The 13,498-nt window shown below is 43.9% G+C and overlaps 2 pseudogenes; both read left to right on the top strand.

Moving 5' to 3' along the window:
• Positions 1 to 5,240: 5,240 nt before the first annotated feature.
• Positions 5,241 to 5,359, top strand: LOC120593333 (uncharacterized; annotated as a pseudogene).
• A 3,634-nt stretch (positions 5,360 to 8,993) lies between these two features.
• On the top strand, positions 8,994 to 9,112 carry LOC120593319 (uncharacterized; annotated as a pseudogene).
• The last annotated feature ends 4,386 nt before the right edge of the window (positions 9,113 to 13,498 follow it).

Below are 13,498 nucleotides of genomic sequence, written 5' to 3'. Positions count from 1 at the left end.
TCCGTTGTGAACTACGATGAAGGAAATGAATTAGATGAAAGGACAGGCAGCAACAGAGAGTTACTTAGAGAAGGTGTCCTCTAAAGATGCAGCAATTAAAACGACCTGAAGGATGAGGAGGAATCAGCCATGTGAAAAAGAAAAAGCAGGGAGAAGAGCTGCAGGTAGAGGAGTCAGTATGTAGGGACCCCTGGAGGAGTAGGGGGTGCAGGCCAGTGTTGCTGGGGCATAGAGAATAATGGAGAGCACTGGGTGGGGAAGGAGAGGTAGGAGGGGCCAAGTCACAGGTGTTGGGGATGAGGGGCAGGGAAGGGACTAAGCTTCTAGGTCCTCTCCATAGTGACAGCTCCTTTGCATAGCCTCCCAACCCCCAGCAGAGACAGAGGCACCATTTCCCTGAAGGCAGTATCCTCTGAACATTCTGCATGGGAATCTCTCACTCATTCATTCAATAAATTATGGCGCACCAGCTAAGCACCAGAGGAATATGATGGTGACCAAAAACCAGATGTGGAAGCTCCTGGAGCTTCCTAGTGGGGAAGATAGGCATTAGCCAAATAACCACACAAACCAATGTAGAAATAAAAAATGTGGTCAGTGCTATGAAGGTGGACTATAGGGAGCAACAAAAGCATCCCTCATGGGAACCTGAGTTGGGGGTCAGATAAGCTATCCCTGTATAACGGGTGTTTAAGATGTGATCAGATGGTGAGTAGGTGTTGATGGGGCAAAGTAGGAACATAGAGAAAGAGGAGAGATATGCACTTTCCAGAGAAGGGGAAAACGTGCAAAGGCCCTGCATAAAAAGGAGGTGTGTTCGTGTATCTGGAGATTGTAAACAGATTTGAAGGAATCTGTTTTCACTCACCACTGAATCCTCAGTGCCTGGTATAACGGGCACTCAATATTTGTTGAATTAAGAAAGGTCCGTTGAGAAGGTGGAGTTTGGCACGAGGTGAGGCAGACCATTCAAGGCCTTGTAAGGCTGTGTCAAGAGTTTGTATTTTATTCCAAGGGTCATGAGAAGCCACTGAAGGCTATTAGAAAGGGAGTTGGAAGTGTGACATAGTCAGACTGGTATTTTTATTAGAACACTCTGGGTGTCGAGTGGGAAACCAGTAAGGACTTGATTGTAAACTGGGAGACCAGTTAAGAATTACTGAGGTCCAGATAGGAGATGACAGAGGCTCAGGCTCAGAAAATAGAGATGGAGAGCAGAGAGCAACATTAAATTACTTATTTATTCAAGGAATACCGAGCACCTACTCTGTGCCAGGCACATCGATGCTGGAGATTTTCAAGTGAGCAAAAATTGACGTGGTCCTTAAACTCATGGAGCTTACGGTTGAGTGGAAGAAACAGACATTAATTAAATAATGTTACAAACAAATGGACAATTACAAGTACAGTCATCGCCCCTTATGTGCAGGGGATATGTTCCAAGACCCCCAGTGGATGCATGAAACCATGGATAGTACCGAACCCTATATAAACTATGTTTTTCCTATACATACATACCTATTGTAAAAGTATAAATTAGGCACAGTAAGAGATTAACAATAATAAAACAGAACAATTATAACAACATACTGTAATAAAAGTTATGTGAATGTGGTCTCAGCAAACTAGCACGAATTTCTCTTTCCTTCACAACATCACAGACAGAAGATTCATTCTTACCGTAGATCTCAGCAACCTCAGCATGATTTTTTTTCTTTTCTTATTAAGTCAGGAACTGCCACCTTTTCACTGAAAGGAAGCACCTTACGGCTTCTCTTTGGCATATCCGAATTGCCAGCATCACTACATTTGTGCTTTGGGTCCTTTATTAAGTAAAATAAGGGTTGCTTCAACATAGGCACCGAGATATCGTGACAGGAGATCTAACCAAGACAGTTACTAAGTGACTAATGGGCAGGTAGCACATACAGCAAAGATACGCTGGACAAAGGGAAGATTCATATCGGGCTAGACAGAGCAGGACAGTGAGTATTCATGACGCTACTCAGAATGGCATGCATTTTAAAACTCATGAATTATTATTTCTGGAATTTTCCACTTAATATTTTTGGAACACAGATGACCATGGGTAACTGAAACTGTGGAAAGCAAAGCTGTAAATAAGGGGGTACTATTGTATAACAAATATACGAAGGAGAATTATGTGGTTCTAGGAGAGTCAATAATAAAGGATCTGACCTGGTCACGGAGGTTAGGGAGGGTCTCCCTGGGAAAGCAACACTGGAGCCGAGATCTGAAGGAATAGGGGTTAACAAAGCACAAAGGGAACAGCACGTGCAAAGGCCCTGTGATGAGAACAGCAGCGTGCAGTTGGAACATAGAGAGTGAGAAGGAGGATGCCAGAGGCGAGAAGGACCAGACCAGGGAGGACCCTGTAGGCCTGACTAAGAGTTTGGTCTGGGAAACTATTGAAAGATTTCAGCAGGTGGCTGACCAATTGATGGTTTGGAAAGATTATCAGATTACCACCTGAAGAAGGGCTTGAAGAAGAGGGGAAGAGTGGTAGTAGGGAGTTCAGACAAGAGCACCAACTCTGCTGAGAGATGGTGGGCACTTGGTCCAGTAAACGATGGAAACCAAGAGGAAGAAACAGGAGGTGAAAAAATGAACTGGACATAGGGAATGAAAAAGAAAGGTGTCAAAGATGATTCCCAGCTTACTGGTCAAATCATCATAGAGATACTGAGAGAGCAAACTATGGTAGAGAGCCAGGTTTAGGGGAACAGATCTTACCCTTGACCTGGAATAACAATTTTTTCCTACAGGTCTAGCGCTCAAGAGAGGGGTCTGATCCCACAGGCTGGGAGGGAGGAGTCTGGGAGGAAAGTTCTAGGAGGGGTGCAGTGTTCAGGAGCCCGGGACCTCTGGCTTTTTCCAAAAAGTCCTGGGGCTCAGCGGCCTTTGGAAGAACTGGCCCAGGATGCAGGGAGGCTGGCCTCCTGGTCTATTTCCAGGTTTCCCGCCGGAGACTTAGGAATGTCCGGTCTGTTCCTGAGCGAGACTGAGGAGAATGGAGGAGGAGGCAGGGGCACTGTGCTCTGAGAGCCCTCTCTTTTTGCAGCTCTGCCCTTTCCCCAACAGGGCCAGACAAGGCAGGGCCAGAGGCAACAAATGCCCTTCTCTCCTCCTCCCTCCATCCCGCTGCCAAAGCTCCTGAACTCCAGCTCTCTTACAACACTCTCCGACTCCCCGCCCCCGCACAGACCCTTTCTTTACCAGGACTCCCCAGCTCCACCAGCGGGCGTCGGTCCTGATGAGCCTCCCTCCCAAGAGCAGTCAGTCCGCCCTTAAGCCTGAGCCCGGCTTTCCCTTGGACGGGCATCTGGCGCCCCATCCTGGTTGAATTAGCACATGACAAGATAAGCGAGGTCCGAGCTGCATAGACTAGACAAGAGGGCTCTGGCAGGGGGGGGTACTGGCTGAAAGGTCTGGAAGTGTGTGTGCGACCGGCCAGTCGCCAGGCAATTCCTTTGTTTTTTGTAAGCTAGTGAAAATTAGGACTAGTGATATGGATGAGGCACTTCTTCAACTAACACAGAATAAAAAAGTTTTGTTAGTTGCAAGGCACCCTTCCCATTTTAAGGGGCTCTGACATCCTGGGGCAGCCCAACTCCTCCTGTGTGCTATCAGCCCTTTCCCCAAACCACTTCACTGCCAGACAGCTGTTAGACATATCCTGATGAGGCCATAACATTGAGCACTAATTGATCCATAGGCCAGGGCCTTATTATCGGAGTGTTCAGCCTAGAAGTAGAAAGAGACAATTATAATAGAATAGAAAAGTTCAGTGACAAAACCAGGCATAGGGTACTATGGGGATATAAAGGAGAAATATTTGCTCTGGATTCAAGGAGGGAGAGAATGCCAAGGGAAGCTTCCTGTAGAAGGTAACATCTGAGGTCTTTTAAATTAAGGGCTGAGAACTTGAATGCCTCCAAAGGGCAGCCCCTGGCACTCAGCTCTGGTTCACAGTCACGACTGGTCCACAGGTGGAATTAGATTCCAGTACTGCTGGAAGTGGCCTACCAAAGTAGGATGACGGGAGGGGTCTGCCCCAGGTGTGGGGCACTCCAGGTGCATTGTCAGTAGAGAATTTAAGAACCATAACTAAAATGACTAAAAAATGGTTGTTTTTTTTTATTATCGCCATCCATTAGCAATTTTAAACAATGTCAGTCAAAACAATGCTTCTTGTGCTCGCTTAGGCAGCACATATACTAAAATTAGAATGATACAAAGATGAGATACCATCTCACACCTGTCAGAATAGCTATAATCAACAGGACAAGTAATAACAAATGTTGGAGAGGATGTTTAGAAAAAGAAACCCTCATACACTACTCGTGGGACTGCAAATTGGTACAGCCACTAATGGAAAACAGTATGGAGGTTCCTCAAAAAACTAAGAATGGATCTACCACATGATCCAGCAATCCCTCTACTGGATATTTACCCCAAAGACTTGAAAACCCATATCCAAAAAGATATTTGCACACCGATGTTCATAGCAGCATTATTCACAGTGGCCAGGACATGGAAGCAAATGAAGTGTCCTACAATAGATGATTGGCTAAAGAAGCTGTGGTACATATATATAATGGAATATTACTCATCCATAAGAAGAGATGAAATACTGCCATTTGCAACAACATGGACGGACCTCGAGATAATCATGCTAAGCGAAATGAGCCAGACAGAAAAAGTTGAAAATCATATGATATCACTTATATGTGGTATATAAACCTAAAAGCAACAAATGAACAGGACAAACAAACAGAGACTCATGGACATGGACTATAGACTAGTGTTTACCAGAGGTAGGATTAGGGAGGGGGAGGTAGATGGGGTAAAGGGGGTCCAATATGTGTTGACAGAAAGAAACCTAACTATGGGAGGTGAACACGCAGTGTAAAAAATATATATATATATGTATATATATATATATATATATGTGCCTTATTGTTAAAGTGTATAGCTGAAACTTACTGTATTTAGTTAACCAACGTCACCATAAAAATAAAAATTAAAAAAGTAAAATAAAATAAAAATGCTTCTCCTTGACAAAAAAATATAATTGGTCTGAGTTCTAAATAGTGTTGAGTTTTAGTAATATATGTGTAGGTTTCAAATTGGCATGAACTTATAATTTACCTTTTAATAAACATTGTGTTCTACACAGAAGTTAATAAGGAAAAATTTTACTTAAATAGTCCCCTCTAGTCTATAGCCATGCCACCCTAAACAAGCCCAATCCTGTCTGATCTTGGAAGGTAAGCAGGGTCAAGTCTGGTTAGTACTTGGATGGGAGACCGCCTAGGAAGACTAGGTGCTGTAGGCATAAAAAATAAAAAAAATAAGGGATTCATAAGCTGATAAGGTCCTTGCAATCTGTAAGGTCAACCAAGGGTTGCCTCGCCAAAAATAAATAAATAATAAAAATAAATAGTAGCCCCTTGACATACAAAATACACATGTTCATTTTGAATGTAATTTCTTAATAGCTAGGAATCACTCCAGCTTGCTTTGGGTTCAGTTGGTGTCTCTAACTGTGACACTGAATGTTTCTGAGTTTAAACAGTAGGTTATGAATAAATAACAATGACACAGTGATTATACAGACGAAGTCATAGAATTAAGTTACTTCAGTTCTAGCATTCTATGTAACCACATGTGCTAATTTAAAACTTACATATGTATCATTAAAACACAATTACCAACATTTGGGTTCAAAATTTAAAACAGCGGAAACTATAAAGTGTGATATTTTTGTTTGGAAAGTGCAAATTTAATTCAAACATAAAGTGTTTTACAAAATTTAAATAGTATCTTTAAAAGTTAGTTATCCTTTTTATTTTCATCTATTTTTTTTTTTTTTAATTCCTACAGCACCTGGTATTCCTAGGTGGTCTCCCACCCAAGTACTAACTAGGCCTGACCCTGCTTAGCTTTCGAAATCAGGCACGTTCAGGGGGGTATGGCCATAAACTATTTTCATCCATTTTTTTATTGTGGTAAAATACACATAACATAAAGTTTACCATTTAAGTCATATTTAAGTGTGTGAGTCTGTAACATCAAGTACATTCACGTTGTTGTGCAATCATCACTACTGTTTGTTTCCAGAACTTTATCTTCCCAAACTGAGATTTTTGTATTCATTAAGCACTAACTTCCCATCACCTCCTCCACCCAGGCCCTGGCAACCACCATTCTACTTTCTGTCTCAATGAGTTTGAGTTCTTAGGTACCTTACGTAAGTGGAATGCATATTTGTCCTTTTGTGACAGGCTTATTTCACTTGGCATAACGTCTTCAAGGATCGTTCATGTTGTAACGTGTCAGAATCCCATTCCTTCTTTAGGCTGAATAACATTTTGTTTATCCATTCATCTGACAATGACATTTAGATTGTTTCAATCTTTGACTATTGTGAATAATGCTGCCATGAACTTGAGTATACAGTCTGTTCAAGTCCCTGCTGTCAAATCTTTTGAGTATATACCCAGAAGTGGAATTGCTGGATTACATGTTAATTCTGTTTAATATTTTTAAGAACTGCCATATTACACTGTTTTCCAAAGGAGCAGTACAATTTACATTCTCAAGAAAAATGCACGAGAGTTTCGATTTTTCCACATCATTGCCAACACTGTTTTTTTATAGTAGTCATCCTAATAGGTATGAGGTGATATCTCATTGTAGTTTTGATTTACATTTCCCTAATGATTAGCGATGCTGAGCATCTTTTTATTTGCTTATGGGCCATTTGTATATCTTCTTTGGGGAAATATCTATCTACTCAAGTCCTTTGCCCATTTATTGAGTTGTATTTTTGTTGTTGAATTTTAGGAGTTCTTTATATAGTCTGGATATTAGTCACTTATCAGATATATGATATACAAATATTTCCTACCATTCTATGGGTTTGTCTTTTCACTCTGCTGATAGTGTCTGATGCACAAACATGTTTAATTTTAATGAAATCAAATGTACCTATTTTTTCTTTTGTTGTTTGTGCTTTTGGTGTCATAAGCATAAAATCATTGCCAAATTCAATGTCATGATGAAGCTTTTCCCCTGTTATCTACTAAGAGTTTACACTTTTAGCTTTTCTGTTTAGGTGTTTGATCCATTTCGTGGTTGTTGTTTTTTTTTTTTTTTTTTTTTACATGGCAATTAATTTAAAAAATTTAAAACACTCACCATGTCAGAGAAAACTTATCTAAGAGCAGGATTCAGGCCCTGGGCCATGAGTTTGCAACGCTGGCTTCAGATGCTAGTCTTCCTTAGGGTTGATTATCTGCCCCTTTCTCTCACAATTCTGAAGTTGATCTCATCCACTACTAGGGCTTAAAGTACTAACTAGGTGAGAGGCTGTATAGAGTGGTTAAAAGCATGGATCCTGATGCTGGACAGCTGGGATTCAAATCTCGGCTCTGAAGTGATGGCACCTAACTCATAGATTTGTTGTGAGGAATTGATAAGTTAATGTAGGTAAAGAACTTAGAAAAGTTTATCTCCTTTAGTAAGTACCCAATAGAGGCTGAGTAGCATTTTTATTGTTATCTTTATGCTGATGGCTCCCAAATAAGAATCTCCAGTCCAGACTTCTTTCCTGAAGTTGATAGCCTGTATGTCTATCTGCTGGACAGCCTGCAATTCAACAAGTCCAAACTGGACTCAGAAACTCTATCCCAAGGAATATTACCAGGATCCACCAGTCTCCCATGTGATCCCTGCGAAGTCATTTTTCACACCGCCTCACCTCTGAGATATCTATCTCTGACTCCGTCCCCAGTGCCTGCAAACCTGCCCAGGCTGCCATCATTTCTGCCATCCGGGAAAGAACAACAAGGCTGTCTCCTCCAATCTAGATTCTGCCCAGCAGCCACAACTCTGCCCACACACTCTCCTGCCAAGTCCTTCTCAGGTCTTCTCATTGCTCTCAGGATAAGATGCATGCTCTGTAGGGTGGCTTCCAGGGGCTTCTCACCTTGTGGCTCTCACACTCTTCCTCTCTTCGGTGTTCTCACCACCCTGGACTTATGACTCTTCTCCGTGTCTCTGGGCCTTTGCATGAACTGTTTGTTTCCTTGGCCTGGGACGCTCTCCGCTGCCCATGACCCTACTCCGGGGTTGAGTGATGGCTGTTCAAATGTTAGTATCACTTTTCCCAGGAGGCTTTTTTTGACCCTGAGCTTTGTACTTACCCTAGCGCAGCCAAGGCTTCATTGTAATTATTTGTCTATTAAATGCTCCTCTGCCAGCACCTGAGTCACAAGAGCAGGAACATTTCAGTTTGTTCACTGTGTCCTACCTAGCCCCCAGTGGCTGGCACACGGTAGATGCTATCTGTGTGCAATAAATGTCTGACAGAGAGAAACACGAACAAGAGCCTGGAAGCCAGAACAGGTGGGGGAGTGAGGGAGACTAATAGGCAGGTGGTGTTTCTGTGGAGGCGTGTGAGGCAGGCAGAGGTGTTGCCAAGTGTCCTGGAAGCTGGACAGGAATCAGGCACGGAATGCTCCATATCCTGGTTAGCTGGGGAGTTTGTTCTTTTTCCCAGGGTGTGGAAAACTACAGGAGGGTTTTAAGTTGGGAGGTAACATGATTGGAGGTAAAATATCAGCCAGCCACAGTTATTGAGGCAGGTGGGCAAGATTGGAAACAGGAAGACAGTTATGAGGCTGTGGCAATAAAATGTCTCCAGAAGGAAATACAGAGAAGCCGGGAAGGGAACTGGGTGGCCGAGGGACAGGGGCAGAAGAAGTATTTCATTGCATGGTAACATGTACCTATGGAATTTTAAATCATGTGACCATTTGATTTGGTAAAAATGTCCTTTTTAAATAGTGAACAAAAGGGTATGTTGCAATAATCTAGGCAAATATAAAGTCTACATTCTTTTTTTGTGGTACACGAATGCCGATTTTTTTTAATGGTACACAAATGCTGACTCTTTAAAGAAAATAGTCTACGGCCACACCACCCTGAACGTGACTGATCTCGTCTGATCTTGGAAGCTAAGCAGGGTCGGGCCTGGTTAGTACTTGGATAGGAGACTACCTAGGAAGACCAGGTGCTATAGGTGTTAAAAAAATAAAGAAAGAAAGAAAATAAAGAAAATAAAAAGATGTATAAAAGTAAAAATAATAAAAAGAATCCCCTGAAGTTCTCTTTATCCAAAAGTGAGCTGTGATAGAAAGACTCTGTTTTCCCACCTAAAACACTGGAAGATAATCTGGATGAGGGCTCGGGGTAAAGCTTATCCCCTGGTGAGGTTGCTGGATTTTATAAATCAAAATATAAGATCCTTGTTAAAGTAGAATTTCAGATAAACAATGAATAATTATTTAGGAGACATATGTTCTAAATGTGGCATGGGACATACTTATATTTAAAAAGTCTTTGTTGTTACCTGAAATTCAAACGTAACTGGGCAGCCTATATTTTATCTTCCATCCCTATGCCCTGGCCTTTCTCCTCTCTCTGCCTATACTACTGGTCCTTTCCTCAAGTTTTATTTAACATCTTCATTTAAATAATTTTTACTTTAAAAGCCACTCGAATTTGTTTTAAAAATTGCCACTGGACTTTTTCTGCAAAGTCTCTGGCCTCACACAGTGCCCACCCTGGGCCCTGCTGGCCCCAGCACATAGCAGCCTAGGCCTCTAGGGCTCTGCCAGGTGAGGTGAGTGGGAGGGGCAGGGCAGGCAGCCCTGGCAGCAGGCACTGAGGGCAAGTTCTGGATCCTGGTGACTGGCACTGGTAGTTGAGCCTGGATGCTGAGCACTGGATTCTAAGCACAAGGGGCCATGTCCTGGCTCTGAGTGCTTAGCACTTGGTCTTGGAAAACAGGGTTAGGGCAGAGGCCATTGGTTATGAGGCAGAGGGTTCTGGGCTCAACGGTAGTCATGAGCCTGGTGTTACTGCCCAGGGTGGGGCCGGGGGTGAGCAGCTGTCCAGCCCCCAGTTGTTTTGTAACAGCTGCTGGACTAGGCTAGAAGAGAAGTGTAAAAAGCCGGGGATGAGGGAGAAAGGAAGGGGTCTGTGGGTCCGGGCACAGCCACTTGGGCAGGCTGACTTTGGTCCTGCAACCTGGGAACAAGGGGAAGAGAGAAGGCTGGAGCGCCCGGCTTCTTGGAGGTAGGAGGTAGAGCCCTAGGGTCAAAGGTCCTCTGTCTTTGTACTCTCCCCTTCACCAACTTCCTGGCCCAGCTCCCAGGCCAAGGCAGCTGGAGTGATTAGTGTGGGCCGAGGGAGGACGAATGCCAAAGGCTTGTCTCCTGTCTCAGAACACAAGGATCCAGCCAGAGCAGATGGCATGACTTAGAGTGAGAAAAAGCAACCAAGAGATAAACAGAGATAAATGGGGATAGCACCAGAGACAGACTGGAGAAGCAGGGCAAGACACAGAATGAGAGACTGAATGACCCCCACAGAGAAATGGGTGCCCTGGGGGAGGAAGGGATAAGCAGCCAAGGGCAGGCAGACTTTTTCTTTATCTCTTCCTAGACCCCACCCCGTCTGAGTTTCTCCGCATTGTATCTCCTATTCCAAGGTTTCTCAACCTTAGCACTATTGATAATTCTTTGTTGGGGGGTGTTAGGATAATTCTTTGATGAGGTGTTGAGATAATTCTTTGATGAGAGAGGGATTTGCTGTCCCAGGCTTTATAGGATGTTCAGTAGCATCCCTGGCCTCTGCCCACCAGATGCCAACAGCACCTTTCCTCCCAGAAATGTCTCTAGACATTGCCAAATGTTCCCTGGGGAGGAATTGCCTCCAACTGGCAACCTTTCCTGATTGCACGTAGATCCATGTGCTTGAGAAAAGTCAACTCCTGGGTCACCCACCAGGCCTTGTGCATCTCCTTGCCCCTAGCATGGCCTCAACTGCCCTGACTCAGAAGCTAGGGAACCTGGAAGAGTTGTTGAGACTAAGAAGGGGTCTGAGGGTCTGCTGAAGCAGCAGTGAACAAAGCCCCTGCCCTCATGGCATTTCTGGTCTTATTCCATCCAGAAGGCACCACAGATGTGTTTTGGTGTGGATTCTAGTCTCTAAGGAAGGGAGAGATGAGCCCCCAAATATTTCTGGACTAGGTATTACCCACGATGCTCAGATGTAAGACTTGTCACATTTATTTATTTTTCTAAATCACATTATCTGCTCCAACTCCCCTTCAAAATTCAATCACAGTCATTTTTGGGAATTCTCTACCCAGTGGTGTAAATGTTCACAAACCACTTGGGGAGAGTTGCTAGGGAGAGACTGGATTTGTAGCATTTGCCAATTTCCATGGTGTAAATACTCCCACCAGGGCCAATTTGAAGCTGCCAAATGACCTCACTGACAGTGTTGCTGGGAAGACTACACCATTATGTAGTATTTCCACCATAAAGATGTGACTAATCCCAAGAGCACAGATAATACCAAAATATAGTAAAATAGTTAGGAAGTGATACACTTTGAATGTTATTACCTTTGAACACACTTTCTTTAATTGTAAGTTTTTATAATTTAATTTCAAATAATGCCCCACCCCTCTGAAGCACAATGTATAATTCCTGAGGGTTTCTCTAGTCTAGTATAACATTCAGAGGAGGACTCTGATCATCAATCAACTATGATCTATCCTCATGGATCCGTGTGGCTTAGCCACAGTGGTCTTTTTCTGTGACTCTCAAACCACTACTCTTAGCATTCACATACCCATCCCCTCCCCCCCAAAACAGCAGCTCTGGAGGCCCATCAAAGCTCCTGGGAGATGTGTATGGGAGTGATACAAAGTTGCTATTACTCAAGGAAATACAACAGCAGTAGCAAAGATACCCAAAGGGCTGGCTATTCACTCTCTCAGGCTTGGGAAAGTTCTTTAAGCTTTCTCAGATGGGCCCGTTCCACCCCGGAGCCTTGTAGCCCTGTGCTCTGGAATGTCTCCTAGAGCCCGCCTTGGTAAACAAAAGCCCTGGCTGGGGGATGTCTTTTGGTGCTTAGCAACCTCTGCTTTTGGCCTGGCAACCCCAAAGCCTTTAACAGGCTCTATCCTCATCCCCTGGAGAAAAGAAGGAAACACACCCACAGCAAGGAGACTAAAATACAAATACAACCTCAGTGTTTCTCAGCAGCATGGTCTGACCATTGTGGTGACAACAACCCGCTGAGACACTGAACTATACAGAAGGAAAAGGAGAGATTCAAGCTAGACTTCAAGAAAGACTTCCAGATCTGGCTGGAGAGAATTAAACACAACACTGTGAGGGCGAGTAGCCTCCCATCCAGGCTGCTGCAGTGACCACTCAAAGCTGACCCCCTAACTTCTTCTGATGGCTTTCTAACTGTCTCAGGCTGAAGTCGTATTAAGAGCTGAGTGCCTGGACCTAGTAAGGTAGGAGTTGTCCTCTTTTACAGATGAGAAAACTAAGCTCAAAGAGAGTAAGTCACTTGCCTGAAGGCACACAGCTAAAGAAGTAGTCAAGGCTGAATATGAACTTATCTGTCTCCAAAGCCTGTGTTCTTTGCAGTGTGTGAGCCCACCTGTCATCCACACCTGCCCTAATCTACCTCTGTAGCATCCCTCTACCACCACCTCCACCACCTTCCGTATAGGAGCTGGGGAAAGGAGAGGAAATATAAATTTATGGATGAATTGCAAAACAAGTTTGTGTTAGCTATTTCTGGTCAGACCATAAGAATATTTTTAAGCTTAGTGTTATTGAACTTTTTCTCCCTAAGCAAGATAAAGAGTTTCTTAACCTTGGCACTATTGATATTTTGGGTAGGATCATTTTTTGTTATGGGAGCCATTCTGTGCATTGTAGGATGTTTAGCAGCATCCCTGGCCTCTGCCCACCAGATGTCAGTAGCACCCCCAACTCCTCCCCCATCTCCCTTCTCAGGTTCTGACAACCTAAAGTGTCTCTAGACATTGCCCAATGTCCTCTGTGGGATCAAATTGCCCCCTGTTGAGAAACCCTGAGTTAGATCAAAGATAAAAAAGCAGCTGTTTCAAAGAAGCAGGTCTTAGGAGTAAGTAAAATGTGCCAACAAAGAATGAGTTCCCTGTTCTGAAGTAATTTGGGGAGTTAGATCAGTGAGGTCCAGGCTTGCGCTTCTGATGCAAAAATGGGTGGGGGAGGCTAGATCTCAGGCCTAAATCCCAGTCTGGAGCAGGGCCTGTGGTGATCCTCAGAGGTCTGACTAGGAATAACTGGCTTTTCTGGGACCCAGCGCTATCAAATCAGAGCCCAAGAGGGGTCAGTGATGTTGCATTTATCGGCACCCCTAAAGGGGATGCCTCCTTACTGTGGGAGGAGCTTGCTCAGAGCCAGGGGTGGGGAAAGAGTAGTGACTGGTGCTTGGTGTCACATCCTGCTTTCCCTGGGACCTACTTTGTGAGCCTCTTTTCCTTCTGTAAGTGTCTGGTATTGAGTGCTCAGTCTCAACTGACCTGTCCACATGAGTGGACTGAGGAGAA

Source organism: Pteropus medius, unplaced genomic scaffold (genome assembly GCF_902729225.1).
Source record: "Pteropus medius unplaced genomic scaffold, Ma_sr-lr_union100, whole genome shotgun sequence".
NCBI lineage: Eukaryota > Metazoa > Chordata > Mammalia > Chiroptera > Pteropodidae > Pteropus > Pteropus medius.
Note: the sequence above shows the minus strand (reverse complement) of the source record. Positions and strands in the feature narration are given on the sequence as shown.